Here is a 21513-nt window from a genome sequence, read left to right as displayed (position 1 = left end):
CACACTACATAAAGTTGAAAGAAAGAAAGAAAGAAAGAAAGAAAGAAAGAAAGAAAGAAAGAAAAAGAAAGAAAGAAAAGAGGGAAGGAAAGAAAGAAAGCAAAAGAAAGAAAGCAAAAGAAAGAGAAAAAGAAAGAAAGAAAGAAAAAGAAAGAAAGAAAGGAGGGAGGGAGAGAAAGAAAGAAAGAAGGGAGGGAGGGATGGAAAGAAAGAAAGAAAGCAAGAAAGCAAGAAAGCAAGAAAGCAAGAAAGCAAGAAAGAAAGAAAGAAAGAAAGAAAGAAAGAAAGAAAAGAAAGAAAAGAAAAGAAAAGAAAGAAAGAAAGAAAGAAAGAAGGGAGGGAGGAAAGAAAGAAAGAAAGAGAGAAAGAGAGAAAAAGAAAGAAAGAAAGAAAGGAGGGAAAGAAGGAAAGAAAGAAAAAAAGAGAAAAAGAAAGAAAGAAAGAAAGAAAGAAAGAAAGAAAGAAAAGGAAGGAAAGAGACAGAAAGAGAAAGAAAAGAGAAGAAAAAAGAACAGAAAAAAAGAAAAAAGAATTAGTTTGGGGATTATATGAAACCCTTCTGACTAACAGTAAGTACAACCCACTTAGGTTATATGTGTGCGTGTTAATATTACCTAAATTCATACAGAACTACAAGAATTCAAGGAAGTGCCTGAAACTGATGACTCTCTTCTTTTACTCAGGATGCTTGGCCGCCGCGGCTTCTTTCTGTAAATCAAATTTCTTCCCCTTCTCATGGGAGATTCTGCTCTCCAGATGCTGCTGTAAAAATTCCAAAGAGAGGGAATAATTTGATTGTGTTAGAGAATTAACTCTGTTTTTGTTGCTCTTGTGGGCAGAGGCCTTCATGCCCAACTGACTGGAGAGAGCGCCACCGACCAGCTCAGGGGCAGGTAGTGTCTCCTCTTGGATCAAGCTTTGGGCACCCTAAGCACAGAGAGGGAGGGCTGGGGCTTCTTCCCTGGAAGACAGAGGGCAGCAGCTTCCCTCCACCCAGATGTGCATGTGACTCCATGCACATCGTCCCTGTTTGCCAAGTGTGGACAGACTAGCGAGGTTTCTAACAACCATGTGTGAGGGGCTCATGAGAAGGAGTTCATCATGCTTAAAGAGAAACAAAGGAAACACTTGCTCTATCACATGTCTGTATATGACAATCTAGAACCCAGCCAGCAGTGTGCCAGGCTTCCAGGCTGAGGGCACAGGGTCCAGGAAGAGATCTGGGTCTCTAATGGCACTACCTGCTGCTGAATTAATCAACTCTTCATGCTCCCTGTTCGGGGATTTCGCATATTAAGTACTACATTTTCCTGATTCTTTAAGCCAATTTGCTACATGATTAGACGTTGATGTACCCAGAGACATCCCAACTAGCTCTGCTAGCTAGAGGATGTTTATAGTCCTGCAATTAGACTTTCTGTACAGAAGAGTTTTGAACATGCTTTCAGAATTTTTCCACGTGTCCACATTTTTAGAACTATAATGTAAAGACAGAAAAGGTCAGCACCTGCAGCCGGAAAAAACAGACTCATTCACTAAGAGTCTTCTTTCTGATTTCACTTATTTTTTGACAATTTCAGTTATTTCATCGTGTTGGGAAACTTAAGAAACAAACACCTTTGGAAATGCTACTATGTGTAATGGATCTGTCTTTTCTGTGTGGAACTAGAAGAAACCCAGTCACCTCTTTCTGAAAGGAAACTATGAAATCAGAATCGTGAGTCTCTGTATGGGGAGGGAGCCCCCTCAAACACACACACACACACACACACACACACACACACACACACACACAAGCAAAGGGGAGCCCAGGGTGTTTGGGGGCAGTGTGAACCATCTCTCTGTCCTTCTTACCAGCTCCCGATTATCTGTCTTTCCCTAGCCCAACTGCACGACAACCCAGAGACAGGTAGACAGTAGTGATGCCTTGGGCTCTAACTAGTCTGAGACAGATGGATGGGGCAAGGCTTTCCTCCCCCCTCCGCCCCTGCAAGTGAGCGTTTACATATTTATGTGAGACCAGAGGGTAGGGGGCTCCCTGTGTCTGTGAAGGAAAGGGTGAGCCGACAATGGTTACCATCAGCCCCATGGGGATGAGCCACATCTCCTGGAGCCCCAAGCATGGGTAGAGTCAGTCCTCGTGTCCCAAGGCTGGGAGAATATAAGGAGAGCCCCAGTGCCCATCAGCAGACTGTGGTTTCCCTGGGGTTCAGTGATGGCTCACGGGGTTAGAGACACATCATCTCCCACCAGCTGGGCCCAGACTGCCCACCTTGCCCTTAAAGGGAGCCAGTGAGGTGCGTAGGAAAGGTAAGCAGTCCCACAAAGAAACCGAACACAGAAATGCCCCTGCACAGACACAAAAGAGAGGAGACAAACAACGTGAATTTTAAAGTTGACAGAAGATTCAATTGCAGGTAATTTTTTTTTCAGGAACTGAGAAAGCTTCCCATAATTTTCCTAGTAAACAGTTTAATAGGAGGAAAGGACAGTCACTTTGGAGCTCTGAAACACTGGCCTGCGGGCTCGAGTGTGGGAGCAAAACGTCAGAACACAGCACACAAAAGCTAGCAGATGTAAGAGGGTAGATTAAAGACACAGTGATTCAAAAACATGAAGGGGAAAATTTCTTTTTCCGAATCCCATAAAGACCTAAAACGAGTTTGAAAATGCTCACCAAGTGGTAACTCCAAGAAAAACAGACCCAGGAAAGCCTGATGAAATTCCTGAACACAGCAAAATCCGTGGGATATGTAGAAAATAAAGTGTGTCAAACTTTGTGAGATGCATTTAAAGCTACTTTTATGAAAAAAGTGATAGCTTCAATTGTGCATTTTGGGGAAAGGTGAAGGATTTATGTGATCTGCAGAGAAACATATTCCAATTGTATACTTTAGAAAAGAGTGGCTGTGAGGGGCCGGGCCCCGGTGCCAGGCTGAGACCCGGTCGAGCAATGTTCCCTGTTGACTCAAGCCAACCCGGTGGTTCCCCCTCCCATTCCCCCACTTTCAAGGGCATACGAAAGCCTTGTCAAGGCTGAGAAAGTTAATTCCTGAAGCCTGTGGTCTGCAGGTGTTGGCAGTAATGCTACCTCCCTTTTTCTACCCCAAGTCAGATAGAAACAAACATGGGAATTGTGTTTTGCTAGCAATCTTATCAACAAGGTCTTGTTGTGACCCGTCTAGAAAATTCACAAGAAACACAGAACTAAATGTTTTGGTTGGCAGCGATTATGTGAAACCTGATTATTCTTAGAATGACCTGATCCATAAGGGTCTGGATATAAAAGATTGTGTACAGCAACAATAAAGCCGTCACTTGGGCCATCAGCCCAGGGGACCCTCCTGTTCCCAAACTTTCTCTTCTCTCTTTTTTCTTGCATTCCCCTACCCTCAGGACCCTGACCTCGGTGTTTGTCGCGCTGGTCGCGACAAGTGGCCAACAGTGTGCTAAGCATACAGGCCAGACTCCTGAGAAATTGAAGAAATAAGGGCAAATGAAGCTTAAAGATAGAAGAAAGACAAAAAGAACATAAGAAATTAATAACATAAATGGCAAGCAACCATACAATGGAGGGGATAAAGGAATTTGGTTATTTGAAACAAAAAATAAAACGAGTAACTTTTAGGAAGAACAAAGGAAAAAAGAAAGTACAAGCTTGCGTTAACAGAAATGAAACCTCAGGCATTTCTAGAGCTATTACAGATGCCAGAAAGGTACTAAGAGGTGGTGATGAACAAATTTTTGCAATCATGATAAGGGGAAACAGGAGTTTATATTATTTCTATTTTCTGTACAAGAAAAATGAAATAATAAATCAGGGAAAGCAAAGGCCAGACGAATTACCATTCACCCGTCATTAATACTCTAGGTGCTAGGGATGAGAAGGAAAGACAGACAGAGAAAGAAAAAAGAAAAAGGAATTAAGAAAGAGAAGTTAGGGGCGCCTGGGTGGCTCAGTCGGTTGAGAGTCCGACTTCGGCTCAGGTCATGATCTCGCGGTTCATGAGTTTGAGCCCCGCATCAGGCTCTGTGCTGACAGCTCAGAGCCTGGAGCCTGTTTCTGATTCTGTGTCTCCCTCTCTCTCTGCCCCTTCCCTTCTTGCACTCTGTCTCTCTCTCTCTCTCTCTCAAAAATAAATAAACATTAAAAAAATTTTTAAGAAAGAGAAGTTGAACCTTCCAGCTCCGTGGAGGTTAAATTCTGTTGTGTGTGAGATCATTCATTTCAAACAATTTCGCATTATAATAGAGATGCAAAATGCTTCTTATCTGGTTTTCAATTTATTTTGTATCTGTGGTTGTCTTTTACTGTGTTTTAAATTGTGTACTTGAGATTTCTCCCTTTATTTCATGAAGGGATAGCTAAAACTAATTTGTTTATGTACTGTTGGCTAAGAAATCAGCAGAGGGTTTTACTTGTTATCTTTAGGATTTGCTTCATTCTGCTTTTCTTGTTTTGTTGCTCTAACCTCTGCTGAATGCCTAAATCACTCATTTCCTTTCTTATTTGATACCAAAAAATAGGCTAGTATATGTCCTAAGAGCACTGCTTAGCAAGATTCAATCCGATTTGACAGGCAATGTTTTTATTATTCATATTTTCAAGAAAAATCTCACAATTTGGTTTGTTTTTCAGCCGTGACTCAAAAGCCATTTAGGAGATATTTGCTAATTTGTTTTAATTTCCAGGCATTTTTTTTTCATTTTTCTTACCCATCTCTAGTTTATTCCATTGCGTTCTGATCTTTTCCTCTTTCTATTTCTATTTATAAAGTTTAACGTTTCTTTGTAGATTCATAATATTTTCATTTGTGTGACTATAACACAGATACTTTTATTTTTTACGTCTGCAATATCCTTTGATTTGCTTGTTTATAATATGTTACCAACTGATGAGATGGAGGAAAGTCTCCTACAACTAGTGTTTTATCTGTGCATTTCCAGTTATTCATGCTGTGGATTAGGGTTATGGGTACTGATGCTCTAATACTCAATGTTACATTATTTACCATTATGTATATTATTAGCATAAAGATATTTCTTTTTTTTTTTTTTTTCAACGTTTATTTATTTTTGGGACAGAGAGAGACAGAGCATGAACGGGGGAGGGGCAGAGAGAGAGGGAGACACAGAATCGGAAACAGACTCCAGGCTCTGAGCCATCAGCCCAGAGCTTGACGCGGGGCTCGAACTCACGGACTGCGAGATCGTGACCTGGCTGAAGTCGGACGCTTAACCGACTGCGCCACCCAGGCGCCCCTAAAGATATTTCTTAAAAAGGAGGATAATGACTCCTATCTATGACAGAGATTTTTTTTTCCCCAAACGTTCAAGAAACACAAAATTTAGTCAACATTAACCACCCTCAAAAGGGAGAATTTTTTTGGCTTTGTTGCTGTTGGTTTGTTGTTTTTGTTGTTGTTTTTGAGAGAGAGAGAGAGGGAGACAGCATGTATGTGAGAAGAGGGAAGGGGCAGAGGCAGAGAGAGAATCTCAAGCAGGCTCCACACTCAGCGTGAAGCCCGAGGCAGGGCTCAATCTCAGGACCCTGAGATCATGACCTCAGCCAAAATCAAGAGTCGGACGCCCAATCGACTGCGCCACCCAGGCGCCCCACAATGGCAGAGTTTTTGTACAAGCTGCTGTGAGGAGTAGTTTTGGAACACGGTGAAAATAAACCCTCCGGTGAAGGTCCGTTTGCCATGTGATTCCATAGCTCTTCCTATCACAGAGTTTCTCTATTTCCTTGCTTCCTGAATCTGAGCTGACCTTGTGAGTTGCTCGGACCAATAGAATATTGCAGATGCGCTCCATTTCCAGTTTACGCTCTCTTGGACTGCTTCCCTGAGACCACCATGTAAGAAAGTCAGTCTATCCCACTGGGGGATGAGAAGATAAATGGAGAAGCAGCCCAGAGTCCCAGCCCAGGGCCAGCATCTGGTGTCAAACATGTGAGGGAGGCCATCTGGAGCCTCGCGGCCCGCGGAACTGCCAAAGGCACACGGCCACAGTAGTGACCCACAGTGGGACCAGCAGACGCATTGGCCACAAAGCCACAGAATCGCAAAAAAAAAAATAAATCATCACTGTTATAAGCCACTAAATTAGAGTGGTCTGTCACTTAGCAATAGAGAACGAAAATATCGCACTGATTACAGTTTAATAAAAATAGAAATCATTTAAAAAGCTGGTCAAAGAGTTGTTTACTTGAAAATGTAAAACTATGTTCACAGATAAAATCTGAAACAAAGAGGTATACAAAACTGAAGTTAAGAAACTACCTTGGGAAACAATGAGAAGGGAAACAATTTACATTAAAACAGCCAGGCTATAGTCACTAATGAAACCCGACCACTGAAAACAAAGCTATCATCAAAACACAATCATATTCTGAAGAAATCAGAAAGGGAACAAAATAAGCCAAAATAATTCAGGAAATGAAAATTAAGTAACACACATTGATGGTTAGTTGTTAATTATGTACTGCTAGTTTGAATGGGAGAAAAGAGAACTCCTTCAAAAATGCAAAATTAAAAAAAAAAAGTTGTTTTGGAAACCAATCTAGCAATACCTAGTAACACTGAAAACACAAAAGCACTTCAACTCAACAGTCCTGCTGCTGAGAATTTATCCATGGGGGTGGGGGGCGGGGGTGGGGAAGGAAACAGTAGCAAAGGACTTACATATATACTGTCTCAAGTAAAATCAAATCCCATTTAGTCCTCTGTTGGGAATAGGCAACTTCTTCTGGTGTGTTTTCAGGCTACTCAAAATATAAAGCTACAGAGTCTATTGTACTCAAACTGTTTTATTACCACGTCTGATTGCCCAACAAATTTATAAGAAAATTTGTAAAAGCCGTATTAGATAATCGCGGAGACTCCTAAGACTCATCTAATATGTTAGTAAGAATTCATAAGTCTTATTGTCAATTACTTTTGAATTTCCTGCATTTAAAATGAACTGATTTTTTTTTATCTATTCGTCTTAAAAATAAGTCTCTTTATCCTAGTTTAAAAAAGAGGGTGATTTCCAGAATTTTAACCAAAAGCATAATCTGTTATCCCACAGCTTTAGCTGTTTACATATTTTAAACTGAATAACGAGCTTCTAATACTTTCAAAAATTAAACACAATCCAGACCCAAGTTGGTGTTTCCACAGTCAGGAGAAACAGTCGTGAGGCAGTGCAAAAGTCCTGTGAAATTTTCATTATCACTTATCAACCAGCAGTACTAATAATTAACCGAGGATAACAAGGAAAATCGAATAAAGTATAAACTGTATCTGCTAGTGACTATTAAAATCTGTCCCCTCTATAGGGACACCTGGCTGGCTTAGCCGGTAGAGCATGTGACTCTTGATCTTGACGTTAGGGTGGTGAGCTTGAGCCCCACACTGGGAGTCCAGATTACTTAATAAATAAAAGTTAAAAAAAAATCCTTCACCGTTTCAGAACACTAATCCTAAATCATGAACTGTAGACATTTTTTGACTTTTTATAAAATTGCATTAATATATTCATAACATAAAGGGCACCTGGGAGGCTTAGTCGGTTAAGTGTCTGAAGGCAGCTCAAGTCGTGATCTTGCAGTTCGTGGGTTTGAGCCCCACATCAGGCTCTGTGCTAACAGCGACTCGGAGCCCGGAGTCTGCTAAGGATTCTGTGTCTCCCTCAAAAAAAAAAAAAAAAAAATTAAAAAAAGGGTGGGGGCGCCTGGGTGGCTCAGACAGTTAAGTGTCCAACTTCGGCTCAGGTCATGATCTCATGGTTCATGAGTTCGAGCCCCACATCGGGCTCTGTGCCGACAGCTCTGAGCCTGGAGCCTGCTTCAGATTCCGTGTCTCCCTCTCTCCCTGCCCCTCCCCTGCTCACACTCTGTCTCTCAAAAATGAATAAATGTTAAAAAACATTAAAAAAAATTGTGTCTCCCTCTCTCTCTGCCCATCTCCTGCTCATACTCTCTCCCTCTCTTTCAAAAATAAACATTAAAAAATTTTTTCTTGGGGCGCCTGGGTGGCGCAATCGGTTAAGCGTCCGACTTCAGCCAGGTCATGATCTTGCAGTCCGGGAGTTCGAGCCCCGCGTCGGGCTCTGGGCTGACGGCTCAGAGCCTGGAGCCTGTTTCCGATTCTGTGTCTCCCTCTCTCTCTGCCCCTCCCCCGTTCATGCTCTGTCTCTCTCTGTCCCAAAAATAAATAAACGTTGAAAAAAAAATTAAAAAAAATTTTTTTTCTTTAAAAACATACACAAAACATAAAATTTACCACCTTTATAAAGTCACTCTTCAATTCTTTAACATAGGTGGCTTCCGAATTTATAACTGTCACCCAAACGCAGACAGGGAAACCTATTGCACTTTGGGAAACCTCTGGATGTCATGGATTTTGTGGCACAAAGAGGATTTATACATCATCTCGGGCTCTAGAAGGCTGGCAAAGATGGTGGACCATTCCACTCTATGTGGTAAAGAGAAATGTGTTTTGATTCCCAGGAATATCCTCTGCCTTTAATGCCCCCTCTGGTCCTAGATTGTTTTGTTTTTTGTTTTAATGGTGGGAAAAAACATACAACATAAAACTGACCATCTTAACAACTTTTCAGTTACAGTTTAGTAGTGTTACGTACATTCCCACTGGCAGGCAGCTGTCACCACCATCCGTGTCCAGAACTTTTTCATCCTGCAAAACCAAACCTCTATTCTCACTAAACAACCACGCTGCTCCAGCCCCCGATAACCATCATGATCCTTCCTGTCTCTAGGATGCTGACTACTCTAGATACTCCTATAAGCGGACTCCTACAGGAGTCTTTGTCTTTTTGTGACTGGCTTATTTCACTTAGTATAATGTCCTCAAGGTTCATCCCTGTGATGGCTTGCATCAGAATTTCCTTCCTTTTCCTGCCTTCACACGTGAACAAAAACATCAACCCTTCTGGGGTCTTGAGCCTGAGAAATTGTAGACTGGAACTTACCGCACCAGCTTTCCTGGATCTCAGGTCATTGGATTTGTAGCAGACAAAGTATGTATATACACATATCTCATTGTTCCTGTCTCTCTGGAGAGCCCCGGTGAAGGCAGTACCACGTTGTTTATCCAATCATCCATCAGGGAGGGATGATGATCGACAAGGACTGCTTCACATTTGGGCTATTGTGGATAATGCTGCTAGAATGTTTGTGTGCAAGTATTTCCTGGAGATTCTGTTTTCAATTCTTTTAGATACATACACAGTAGTGGAATTCTCAATCTTATGGTACTTCTATTTTTAACCTTTTGAGGAAGCTCCATACTGTTTTCTGTAGTGGCTGAACTACTTTTCAGTCCCATGAACAGTGCAAAGTGGTTTCAATTTCTCCACATCCCTGCCAACGCTTGTTACTTTCTAATTTTTGTCAGAAGCCACCCTAATGGCTTAGCTCTAATTCACATTGTAAATAAATTAGCATAGAAAAGTTAGCATATCACTGGGGCTCCTGGGTGGCTCAGTCCGTTAAGCGTCCGACTTCAGCTCAGGTCACTATCTCGCGGTCCATGAGTTGGAGCCCCGCGTCGGGCTCTGGGCTGATGGCTCAGAGCCTGGAGCCTGTTTCCGATTCTGTGTCTCCCTCTCTCTCTGCCCCTCCCCCGTTCATGCTCTGTCTCTCTCTGTCTCAAAAATAAATAAACGTTAAAAAAAAAATTAAAAAAAAAAAGTTAGCATATCACTTTACAAGTTATAGGTCATTGTGGTTTTGATTTCCATGTCCCTGATTAGTGAAGAACCACGGACAATTTTTAAAGCTCTTTTAAAAATCCTCCTTAAAAAATAGCACACATGCTAACTGGTTTACACTGTAAAATAAAGCTATGGACAGACACATAGTTCTTGCTCGTTGATCGGCAAATTTTCTCAAATATGCTTGTAAAAACTTCTGTCCTCCGCCCTGTGTATCTCTTTGGCTCTCACATGACTACCACACTCACAACATTTCTGATAACAGACGTGTGTGTGTTTCCCCCCCATCAGCAATTCTCTGCAAAACCAGCTGGGTGTCCTACAACTTAACTCAGTTCTGACTGACACCATCGACCTGGAGAGAGGGTCAGATCCCACAGGGGAAGGACTCAGTCCAACAAGATTGCCTCCACCCCTCTTCTGATGCCAGTCATAAGTCCGCATTGTCACCTGTGCTTCTGTTAGATGTGCTGTAAATCAGAGGTCCCTAACGCCCCTTCCTCTGGTTCGATTAATTAGTGAGAGCAGCTCACAGAATTCAGGACGACAGTTTACTTACTGTTTACCGGTTTGTTCTAGAAGGATATGATGAAGCATACATGTAAACATCCAGATGGGAGAGGTGCATATGGCAAGGTATGTGGGAAAGGGTCTGGAGTTTTCACACCCCCTCCAGGAATGACACTCTCCCAGCACCTCTATCCAATGTGGCCATGCCCGCTTGATAATTAGAGTCATTCCCTTGGCATGACTTGGCACTTGGAAGACGTCAGTCTGACGTTCTCATCTAACTTCCTATCTGGTTGCTAGGTGGAGGGGTTGGTGCTCGTGAACTTCTGCCTCAAACAGCTAGACAATATAGACACTCACAGATATAAGGTGATGACAATCTAAAGCTGGTGATCTAGCAAATAAATTTCACAGGTCTGTTGAAGGGACTTGAAGTTTGAAGTTCAATATGAACTTTTGCATACCCAAATTATATTTAAAAATTTTTTTTTCAACGTTTATTTATTTTTGGGACAGAGAGAGACAGAGCATGAACGGGGGAGGGGCAGCGAGAGAGGGAGACACAGAATCGGAAACAGGCTCCAGGCTCTGAGCCATCAGCCCAGAGCCTGATGTGGGGCTCGAACTCACAGACCGCGAGATCGTGACCTGGCTGAAGTCGGACGCTTAACCGACTGCGCCACCCAGGCGCCCCCCAAATTATATTTAGATCCTCAAATGTTCAACCATATGAAAGTGCTTCTCTTACATTTTTTAAATACTCCTAAATATTTTAAGTGAAAAATACACGGTAGAATAAATCATGTATAGAATGCTACCATTTCTCTAAGAAGAGATCAGTGTGGGTGGATACATAGGGGATACATGGACTATATTATAAATACAGATGTATGTGTACGTATAATGACAGTTGTTAGAATGGTAAATCACAACTGAAATATTTAAAATAACTTTCCTTTGTTTCAGGCAATTTTACAAGCCACAATGCCCCAAACTCTAACACCGTATTCCTAGAAAAGACTTCTGTAAAGTAGGGGAGGGGAAAATTATTAAAGCAATCACACACAAAAACTCTCCTACATTATCTTTTAAATACTAAGTACAACAAAACCTGTATTTTTGTGTAAAGATCCTTTTTCTTATTTAAAAAAGTTTTAATGTTTATTCATTTTTGAGGGGGGGGGCAGGGGCAGGGAGAGAGGGAGACACAGAATCCGAGGTAGGTTCCAGGCTCCGAGCTGTCAGCACAAAGCCCAGTGCGGGGCTCAAATTAACGAACCTGAGCCGGTCAGAAGCTCAACTGATTGAGCCACCCAGCCTCAGCCCATGTCTGAAGATCCCTTTTATTAAACATTATTTCATTTACACTTTAGGTCAATACAATTTTGAATTCTATGCCAGCTACTGATCTTTCTTCTTTCTCCTACCTACAGCAATCTATTTCCCTGACATGTAATTAGTATCAACAGCTTAATGTGTCTACTGTGTATATTATATGCGTGTCAGATAACATGAATTCTATACCAACACTCCCCTCTGTGTGTATGTATGTGTGTATTTTTGTTTTGAACTTTTAATGAGAAAAAAATATACTGAGCTCAAGGACACTGTAAGGTATGTCACTGGGTCAAGAGTTGGTATACACACACACGCACACACACACACATACACATCATATATATATATATATATATATATATATATACACACACACACACATATATGTACATATATACATACACATATATCTGTATATCTGTACATATAATATATATGTGTATATCTGTACATATACATATATATGTATATATATGTGTATATATACACACACACACACACATATATATATATATATATATATATATTCTCTAATAGACTATTACTATTCATGTTGCACTGCATTTTCTCCAGTAAATATATCATGGGTACTTTTGCAGATCAAAAAGTATAGAGTTAACTCCTTCTATAATGTATTCTATTATTTCCCACTGATGGAGGTTCAAGCCGCTTTGCAGGTTTTTTGTTTGCTTATGTGTTCTGGCTGCTACAAAAATGCCACATGAAAATATAATTTTACACACGCCTTCATCTAATTATATTTTGGGGACACACTCCAGAGTGAAAACACTTGGTTGAAAGTGATCAAATGAATCTTCAAGTTGAATACATAGATGCAATTTGGTCTCCAAAATGTAACAGTTCACAACAGCGCCAGCAACACTGTCTTGTACCCTTGTCAGCATGGGGGCTTATCGACCATTTACATTTTGTTCCTGTTAACCCTGGAAAACAAAACAGTGTATTGTTCATACACTGACACCAAATTAAATTGTTACTCCAACTACCTCCATATTGAAATGTCCTAATCCTACATTAATTTTACTAAAAATTAAATTCTTATGCTGTTAAAAGTTTATCTATGTATTTTGAAAGAGGGAGGGAGGGAGGGAGGGAGGGAGGGAGAGAGAGAGAGCATGAGCACAAGTGTGGAAGGGACAGTGAGAGGGAGAGTCCCAAGCAGGCTCCACGCCCAGCAAGGAACCTAATATGGGGCTCAAACTCACGAACTGTGAGATCATGACCTGAGCCAAAACTAAGAGTCAGATGCTTAACCAACTGAGCCATCCAGGCACCCCAAATTCTTATGGTTTTAAAATATAATTTCCAACAAATCTTTCTAGAACTCCTATATTCCAAAACAAATATATTTGTGCTAAAAATGCTATAAAAAAGAAAAAAGCTTATCACGTCCTCTTCCCTCTTCCTATGTTCCCTAGAGCAATTAGGCAAGAATAAGAAATAAAAGGGATCCAAAATTGGAAAGAAGTAGTAAAATTGTCCCTGTTTACAGATGACATGATCTTATGTGTAGAAAACAGTAAGATTCCATAAAAACCCTAAACAGAACCAATAAATAAATTCAGCAAAGTTGTACAATATAAAATGCACACACAAAAATCAGTTGTGCTTCTGTACAAGAACAATGAACAATCTGAAGGAAATTACGAATATAATCCCACCTACTATAGTATTTAAAAAGAATGAAATAATGAGGGTTAAAGTTAACCAAGCAAGCAGAAGACGTGAACATTAAAAACTACAAACCGATGCTGAAAGTAATAAAACAAGACACAAATAAATAGAAATACAGTCGGTATTCATAGACTGGAAGACTTAATATCTTTCAAATCACCATAATACTCAAAGTGACCTACAGATTCAATGCAATCCCTGTCAAAATATCAATGGAATTTTTTTTTTTTGCAGGAATAGAAATAATCATATTAAAATTCATATGGGAATTTCCACGGGCTCCTAATAGCCAACACAATCTTAAGGGGAAAAGACAACAAAGCTTCACCTCACACTTCTTAAATTCAAAACATAGCATAAAGTGACAGTAGTTAAAACAGTGTGTTACTGGTATGAAAATAGATATATAGACTAAGAGAACAGAATAGAGAGCCCAGAAATAAGCATATGGCCATGAATATGATCAAAGGATCTTTGACAAAGTTACCAGAGGCACACAGTGGGGAGAGGACTCTCTTCAAGAAAGGCTGCTGGGAAAACTGGACACCCACATGAAGTGGGACCCTTACATCAATTCCATATACCAAAGCCACCTCAAAATAGAGTAAAGACCTAAATTTAAGACCTGAAACTATAAGCTTGTAGAAGAAAGCATATAGGAAAAACCTTAAGATGTTGGATTTGACAAGGATTTCTTAGATATGACACCAAAGGAGCAGGCATAAAAAACAAAAATAGACAATTGAGACTATATCAAACTTAAAAACTTTTTCACAGCCAAGGAAACAGCAAAATGAAAAGGCAACTGACAGAATGAGAAAATATTGCTAGCCACATATCTAATATGGCAGCAATATCCAGGATATATAAAGAACTACAGCCCAGCAAACCCCAAACAACCTGAGTTAACAATGGGCAAAAGACTTGAATAGACATTTCTCCAAAGAAGATATACAGATGGTCAACACGCACATGAAAAAGATGTTCAACATCACTAATCATCGGAGAGATGCAAATCAAAACCACAGTGAGATAGCACCTCACACTCACTAGGATGGTCACAAAGCAGAAAATGAAATGTTGGCGAGGATGTGTAAAAAGCGGTACCCTCGTGCTCTGTCGGTGGGAATGCAAAATACTATAGCTGCTATGGAAAGCAGTATGAAGGTCCCTCAAGAAGTTAAAAATAGAACTACCATATAATCCAGCAACTCTCACTTCCTAGTATACATCCAAAATGATTGACAACAGGATCTCAAAGAGATATGTGCACACCTATGTTCATTGAAACATTATTCACAATAGCCAAGACATGGAACCTTAATGTCCATCGACTGATGAGTGGAGAAAGAAAATGTGGTGTCTGCATACAATGGAATAAATACTATTCAGCCTTAAAATAGAAGGAAACCCTGTCATCAGTTGCAACACGGATGAATCTTGAAGACATTGTGCTATGCGAATGTCAGTGACAAAAAGAAAAACATTGCCTACTCCCACTTAAGTGAAAAATCTTAAGCAGCCAAATTTATAGGAACGAAAGGTTGAAAGACAGTTGTCAGGGGCTGGGGGAAAGGGAGAGGGGAGTCACTGAGTGGGGACAGAGCTCCAGTTCTATAAGATAAAAATGTTCTAGAAGCACGAGGTGAATATCGCTAACACTACTGTTCATTTAAAAAGGATTAAGATTGTACATTTTGCTATGTGACTTTTACCACAAAAAAGATAAATAACTGATGACAAAATAATAATTATGAAATGTATACGCCTCATAGAAGCAAAATAGCTGACTAAAATAGCACAAAGGCAAGAGAAGGAAAAACGTAAGTACTATTTGAAGATAAATTATAAATTTAAAAAGGATGCTGAGAGAACTTAAAGCCTAAAGATGAATATTTTTAGGATATTAATTTGACTGAAATTGATAAATAGTTCATCAATTTGCAGGCTTTCCCTTTTTAGAAAGTCACATGCTGATTTCAGTATGTGTATGGAAATGCAAATGATTCCTAACAGTCAAAAAATCTTGAAAAAAAATAAATATTGAGGATTTGCACTAAATGATTTCAAAACTTTCTATAAAGATTCAATAAGAGAGTAGTACTGAAATAAAGATAGAGAAGTCAATGGAACAAAATAAAAAGGCCAGAGATAGTCTTTCTCAACCAACCAACCTCCCTGCCCCACCCCCCTACAATGGCAGCACAGAGAGTCAATACTGGAATAGACTGCCTTGATCTTCTGCTCTTGGTTAGTGACTGGTTATAAGCCAAAACAAACAAACAAACAAACAAAAACTTCATCTCACAGTTCGTGGGTTCGAGTCCCTCATCGGGCTCTGTGCTGACAGCTCAGAGCCTGGAGCCTGCTTCCGATTCTGTGTCTCCCCCTCTCTCTGCCCCTCCCCTGCTCACGCTCTCTTTCTCTTTCTCTCTCTCTCTCAAAAAAAATAAATAAAACACTAAAAAATTAAAAAAAAAAATTTCAAGGTAACCGAAAGTCTAAACATAAATGCCACTCTCTTTCTACACTTGCTTGTGAATACGTTTGTTTCTGGAACCTCTAAGTATCCAGCTAAGGAAAAAAAGAAGAGTTAACTTTGCCATCATTTTTATTGTCAACCTAAAGAAGTTGATGTTATTAATTAAATAAAGGTGTGGTATTCCAGTAGTAATGAAGGTTATTGATAATGACCTAAATCCATGCATAAACCTTAATAGACAAGCAACCCATCGAATCAAAGTGTGCGTTGAGAACGTGGTTATGGGTTAAGACTGTTAACCCAAGTGCTTCAGAGGTGGCGCCTTGCTTCTTGTCACATGCAGTGACAGTCAGCAGGATGGGGCTGAGAGCCGCCTGCCCCACTTTAGTTCCTGTGGACTCTGCCCTGTGATAAAAGAAGCCGTTCTTTCCTGCGACACCAATTTGCTAATCTTTTTCACCAGGATACTATCCACCAACCTTGATAACTCATGTGTATTTGCATAAGCGATCAATAATCCACAGCCTCAGAAGCCCTCTAGTTGAGCATTAAGCTCATTCATTCATTCACATGGTGAGCAAGCCCTGTTCTGAACCATCAAGTGCCAGCTATGCAAAGAGTCCAACAAGACGTCTCATTCTCTTTCTCCTCTAGGGAGATCTTCTCCTCTCCTATCATTTAAATGTTCAAGTTCCTCAGGGTAGGTCCTATCCTTCCTTTTAGACATTTGCCCTCAACATTCTCTTTCTGTCTCTCTTTCTCTTTCTCTCTCTCTCTCTCTCTCTTTTTTTTTTTTTTTTTTTTTTTTACACTGCGGTAAAACATACATAACATAAAATTTACCACTTTATCTGTTTTTTAAATATACAGCTCGTTGCATTAAGTACACATTGTCATGCACCACCCATTCTTGTGGGGTCATTGATGGCTACGCCAATGCCTAGCTTCAGATCTCTGTCCCAGAACCTAATGACCTGTTGGATGTCGTGTCCTTCTCTTGTTTTTGCAAATAACAAAAATCGCCTCTAGCTAACTAAACAGAAAAGGATTTCACTGAATGGATTTGGGATAACTTCCAGAATCTTTGTAAAGAACTAGGGAATCGTGCATGGAGGCTCTGTATCTATATATCCCCTCCTGATCACACTGCAGAATTGGGCCCACAGGAATACCTCTGCTGCTGCCATTAGCACAGGCCCTTGAGCCTACACCGCCATGTGCATTCCTATATCTGGGAAACCGTCAGAGCCACAGGCTCTGGAGGCTCTGAGCGGCTGCTCATGGCTACCGCCGCCCTACTGTGCATTTTGTATGGCCTTCCTTTTCCATGTTACCACCCTCCACTTCAAAGTCTGGGGCAACTGTGTCTGGTTGACAAAGTCTGGGTCCCAGACAGAACCTGCACCTTTGCTGTGAGAGGAGCATCCCACACTGGGAGACCAGCTCTGACTCATCCAATAGAACTGCCAGAGCAAAGGATGGGTGCTGTGCAGTCAAAAGAATGAAAAATGCTCATTATTTTGTTTTACAGGCACTTCCAGCTCATTATAAAATCAACTGGAACTCCTGGTGTTTCTCTCAAAACCTTCTTGTGTTCTCCTAATCATCCAGGTATTAAAGGCAGAGATACAGAACTATTCATTCTGTATTCTTCCACACTCCTCCCCATCAGCTACATCCCAAGTATATCTTGAATCCAGCCGCTTTTATCCAGATCCAACACTATTATTTGAATCCAAGTTTTTGTTTTTTTGTTTTTTTTTTTTTTTACTTAGAATATTCCTAAATGGCCTCACCTATTATAACAGCTTTATTGAGATGTAATTTACCTGCAACGCTCTTCACGGGTTTAAAGGTGAAGCATTTTCATATAGTGAATACAGGTAGATAATATCTATTTCAGAACATTTTCATCACCCCAAAAAGAAACTCTGTATCCATCAGTAGTCACTCCCCATTTCCCCTCAGTGCCTCTTTTAGACAGCCATTCATCTTTTTTGTCTCAACAGAGGCACCCATTTTGGACACTGCAAATGAATGGAATCATATGCTACAGTTGAACGTTGAACAATGGAAGTTAGGGGGCTGAACCCCCACACAGCTGTAAATTCATATATAACTTGTGACTCCCCCAAAACTTAACTACTGATAGCCTACTGCTGACCAAAAGCCTTACCAATAACAGTTGACTGAAGTATACTTTGTATATGTATTATACACCGTATGCTTATAATAAAGCTAGAGGAAACTAGGTGTTAAGAAAATCATAAGAGAAAAATACATACTGTATTTCTATTTACAAGATCCGTGTGTAAGTGGATCTGAGCAGTTCAAACCTGTGTTGTCCAAGGGCCAGCTATACACAGTCTTTTGTGACTGGCTTCTTTCACTTTGTATAATGTTTTCAAGGTTCATTCATGTTATAGCATCTAGTAGTATTTCATTTCTTTTTATTGCAGAATAACATTACATTCATGCATGGGTACATGACATTTTGTTTATTCAACCATTACTTAATGGACATTTGGATTGGTTCCACTTTTTTTGCTATTATGAATAATGCTACTATGAATAATTGTGCAAATCAAGTTTTTTGTGACCAGATTTTCAGTTCTCTTGGATATATACCCAAGAGTAGAAGTCCTAGGTCATATGTTAACTCCATTTTTAACATTATATGAACTGCTAGACTGTTTTCCAAAACGTCTCCTCCCTCTTACATAACCACAAGCAATGCAAGTGTTGAAACTTTCTCCATATTCTTGCTGACACTTATTGTTTTCTTTTTGATTATATCCATCCTTGTGGGTGTGAAGCACTATCTCATTGTGGTTTTGATTCACACTGCCCTTATTACTAAAGACATTATCTTTTTACATGCTTATTGGCCACATGTGTATCTTCTTTGGAGAATGTATTCAAATCCTTTTGTCCATTTTTAAATTGGGTTGTGTTTATATTGTTGTGTTGTAATGTTTGCATATTCTAGAAACAAGTCCCTTATCAGATATGTGATGCCTACATATTTTCTGTCATTGTGTAGGTTATTTTTCTCACTCTCTTGATAATGTTCTTTGAGGCACATTTTAAAAAATTTTTAGCAAGCTCAACTTACCTATTTTTTTTTTCTCTTTTACTGCTTGTTTTGGTGTCATACCTAAGAAACCATTGCCTAATCTAACCAAGGTCACAAAGATTGTGGCTACATTTTCTTCTAGGTCTTTGTTCCATTTGGAGTTACTTTTTGTACAGTGTGGTGTAGGAATCCAAATTATTCATTTGCATGTGAACATCCAGTTGATGCATCACCATCTGTTGAAAAGATTGTCCTTTCTATAATGAACTGTCTTGGCATTTTTGTCAAAAATCCGTTGTGGGGGTGGGTACACAATTCACCCCACAACACTGTCATGTTTGGGCTATTTATTAATGGTACATAGATATAAATATTTGTGCACCTTAATCTTGAATCCTGAAACCTCAATGAACTCATTTATTACTTCTGATTTTAGTGGATTCCTTAGGATTTTCTACATACAAATCATTTCACCTACAAGTATAGTTTTACTTCTTCCCTTCTGATCTGGATACTTTTTATTTTCTCGCCTAATCGCTCTGCACAGAACCTCCAGTATAATGTTGAATAGAAGTGGCAAGAGTATCTATCCTTGTCTTGTTCCTGATCTTAAGGAGGAAGGCTTTCAGTCTTTTATCTTGAAATACAATGTTAGCTGCATTTTATAAATGTTCATTATGAGCTTAATTTTCCTTCAATTCCTAGTGCGGCCGACTTTGGCTCAGGTCACGATCTCGCGGTCCATGAGTTCAAGCCCCGCGTCGGGCTCTGTGCTGACAGCTCGGAGCCTGGAGCCTGTTTCCGATTCTGTGTCTCCCTCTCTCTAACCCTCCCCCGTTCATGCTCTGTCTCTGTCTCAAAAATAAATAAACGTTAAAAAAATTTTTTTAAAAATCTGTTTTCTTAAATTTTAGGCTCTAAGCAACAATCATTCTAATAAGGGAAACACATGACGCTACTAGAACACAAATGGTTTGTATTTTGGATTAGCTCCCCCTTGAAAAATGAAAGACAAATAATTAAGATATGCAATATACGTATGCCAAATACGAGGTCGACCCGAGAAAACTGGTCTTCATGGGACAGTTCTAGTAGGACGATGGTCTAGAACCTACAATTCGTCAAGAGTATATGAAAATGTTTAAATTGCCCCTCAAGAATTTCTATTTCTTTTAATGGAAAGACAGTGTAAAGCATTATTAGCCACCTACCCCAACTACCTGGTATTCTAGTAAACACAGTATGTCACGCAAGCTAACCTTTCTCTGTTTCAATGATGAAAATGTCACTTACACTGGCCCCATGACCTTCGTAATCACCCTAACTTCAATACTTAGATGAACCCTGTAATGCGTAGTGCAGCCTTTTGAGGCCTGCTCTTGCAGATGTCTCTGGAATGCAGAAGTATTTGCATCCATTTTCCATCAATATCATTGTAATTGGAGTACTTGCTATTTCCACGGGATATTTTTCATTCACCTGGTATTTCTTGGATGCCAACTCTGTGTCCAAGGCAATGGGAGAACCGCTACAATTGTTTACCAATGGTCTCCAGAGATTTTGAGCTTCCCTCTCCCTAACCCAGTCTGTTCTGGGTTTAGAGGCTTGCATGGTCTCTAGAGGAGCCTTGAACTCACTTATACCCCAGGGAATATGTCCTGGGAATAAAGGCCACAAACATACCAATATGCCACATGAGATGCATATCTTATTGGTTTAAAAAATAATAATAGGGATCACGATAAAAAATTTTTTATAGGGAACTACAGGTACATGATTATAATGGAAGATAACAAAACTGGGGCATAATCACTACCAACCAGAGTAGAAATCTCAAGACAAGGGGTTCTTTGGCTTTCTGCCAGCATGCCTGATAGCTTTGTGGTCCTTCTTGTCTTACCCTATACCACTTCTACTAGTCACTGCCAGGCTTAGTGATCACATCTCTTCTCTGTTCCATACCCACCCTCCCTGCTCCTTGTCTTTTTTTAAGTGTATTTTCACCTTTGTCTCCCTCCTCTGCTCAGTTTAAGTTACAGCCTGCAAGTGGCATGCGTCCTGCATAATTATTGCTTTTTCTCCCCCCTCTGACGGGTGATTTAATCACCCGGGCAACTTCTGATGTTTCTACTTTAATCACCGGCTAGGTATGTGTGTGTGGGTGTATTTCCTTTCCCTTACAAGTTTTGTCTAAACCTTAAAGAAATACAAAATATTCGTGCATCTTCGTTCTTAGAGAAGGAAAAATGTGGGCTAACTTTGGTGAACACATTCCACATGGGACACCTACTAAGCACCAGAAAGGGCTCAGCATGGTGCTAGGTGCTAGGTCAGACACAAAGAAATCACACTGCAGCCTGTCAGATCTTGGTTTATTGCAGAAGACATACAAAAGGGAAATCAGACAGTGAGTAACAAAGAACTGAAGTGAATATAATGAAGTATCAAACCATAAAAGGTAGTGAGGGCAACTGCTCTACAGAAAGGAGAAACTATTCCTAGAACTACCAGGAATTTGGGTTATGGGTGTGGGAGCCTAACGAGGTGAAACGGCATTCGATTTAGAGGTGAAAGCCCCTGGCATGCTCAACTACATAGAAGAGAAAGGAGTCGGACTCCTGAAAGAGTCGCCACCTTTTAGAACATGGCTAAGTTTACTTTGTGAAGGACCCTAGGGACCAAGAAGTCT

This window comes from Leopardus geoffroyi, chromosome A1, assembly GCF_018350155.1.
Source record: "Leopardus geoffroyi isolate Oge1 chromosome A1, O.geoffroyi_Oge1_pat1.0, whole genome shotgun sequence".
NCBI lineage: Eukaryota > Metazoa > Chordata > Mammalia > Carnivora > Felidae > Leopardus > Leopardus geoffroyi.
This window is presented reverse-complemented; position numbering follows the sequence as displayed.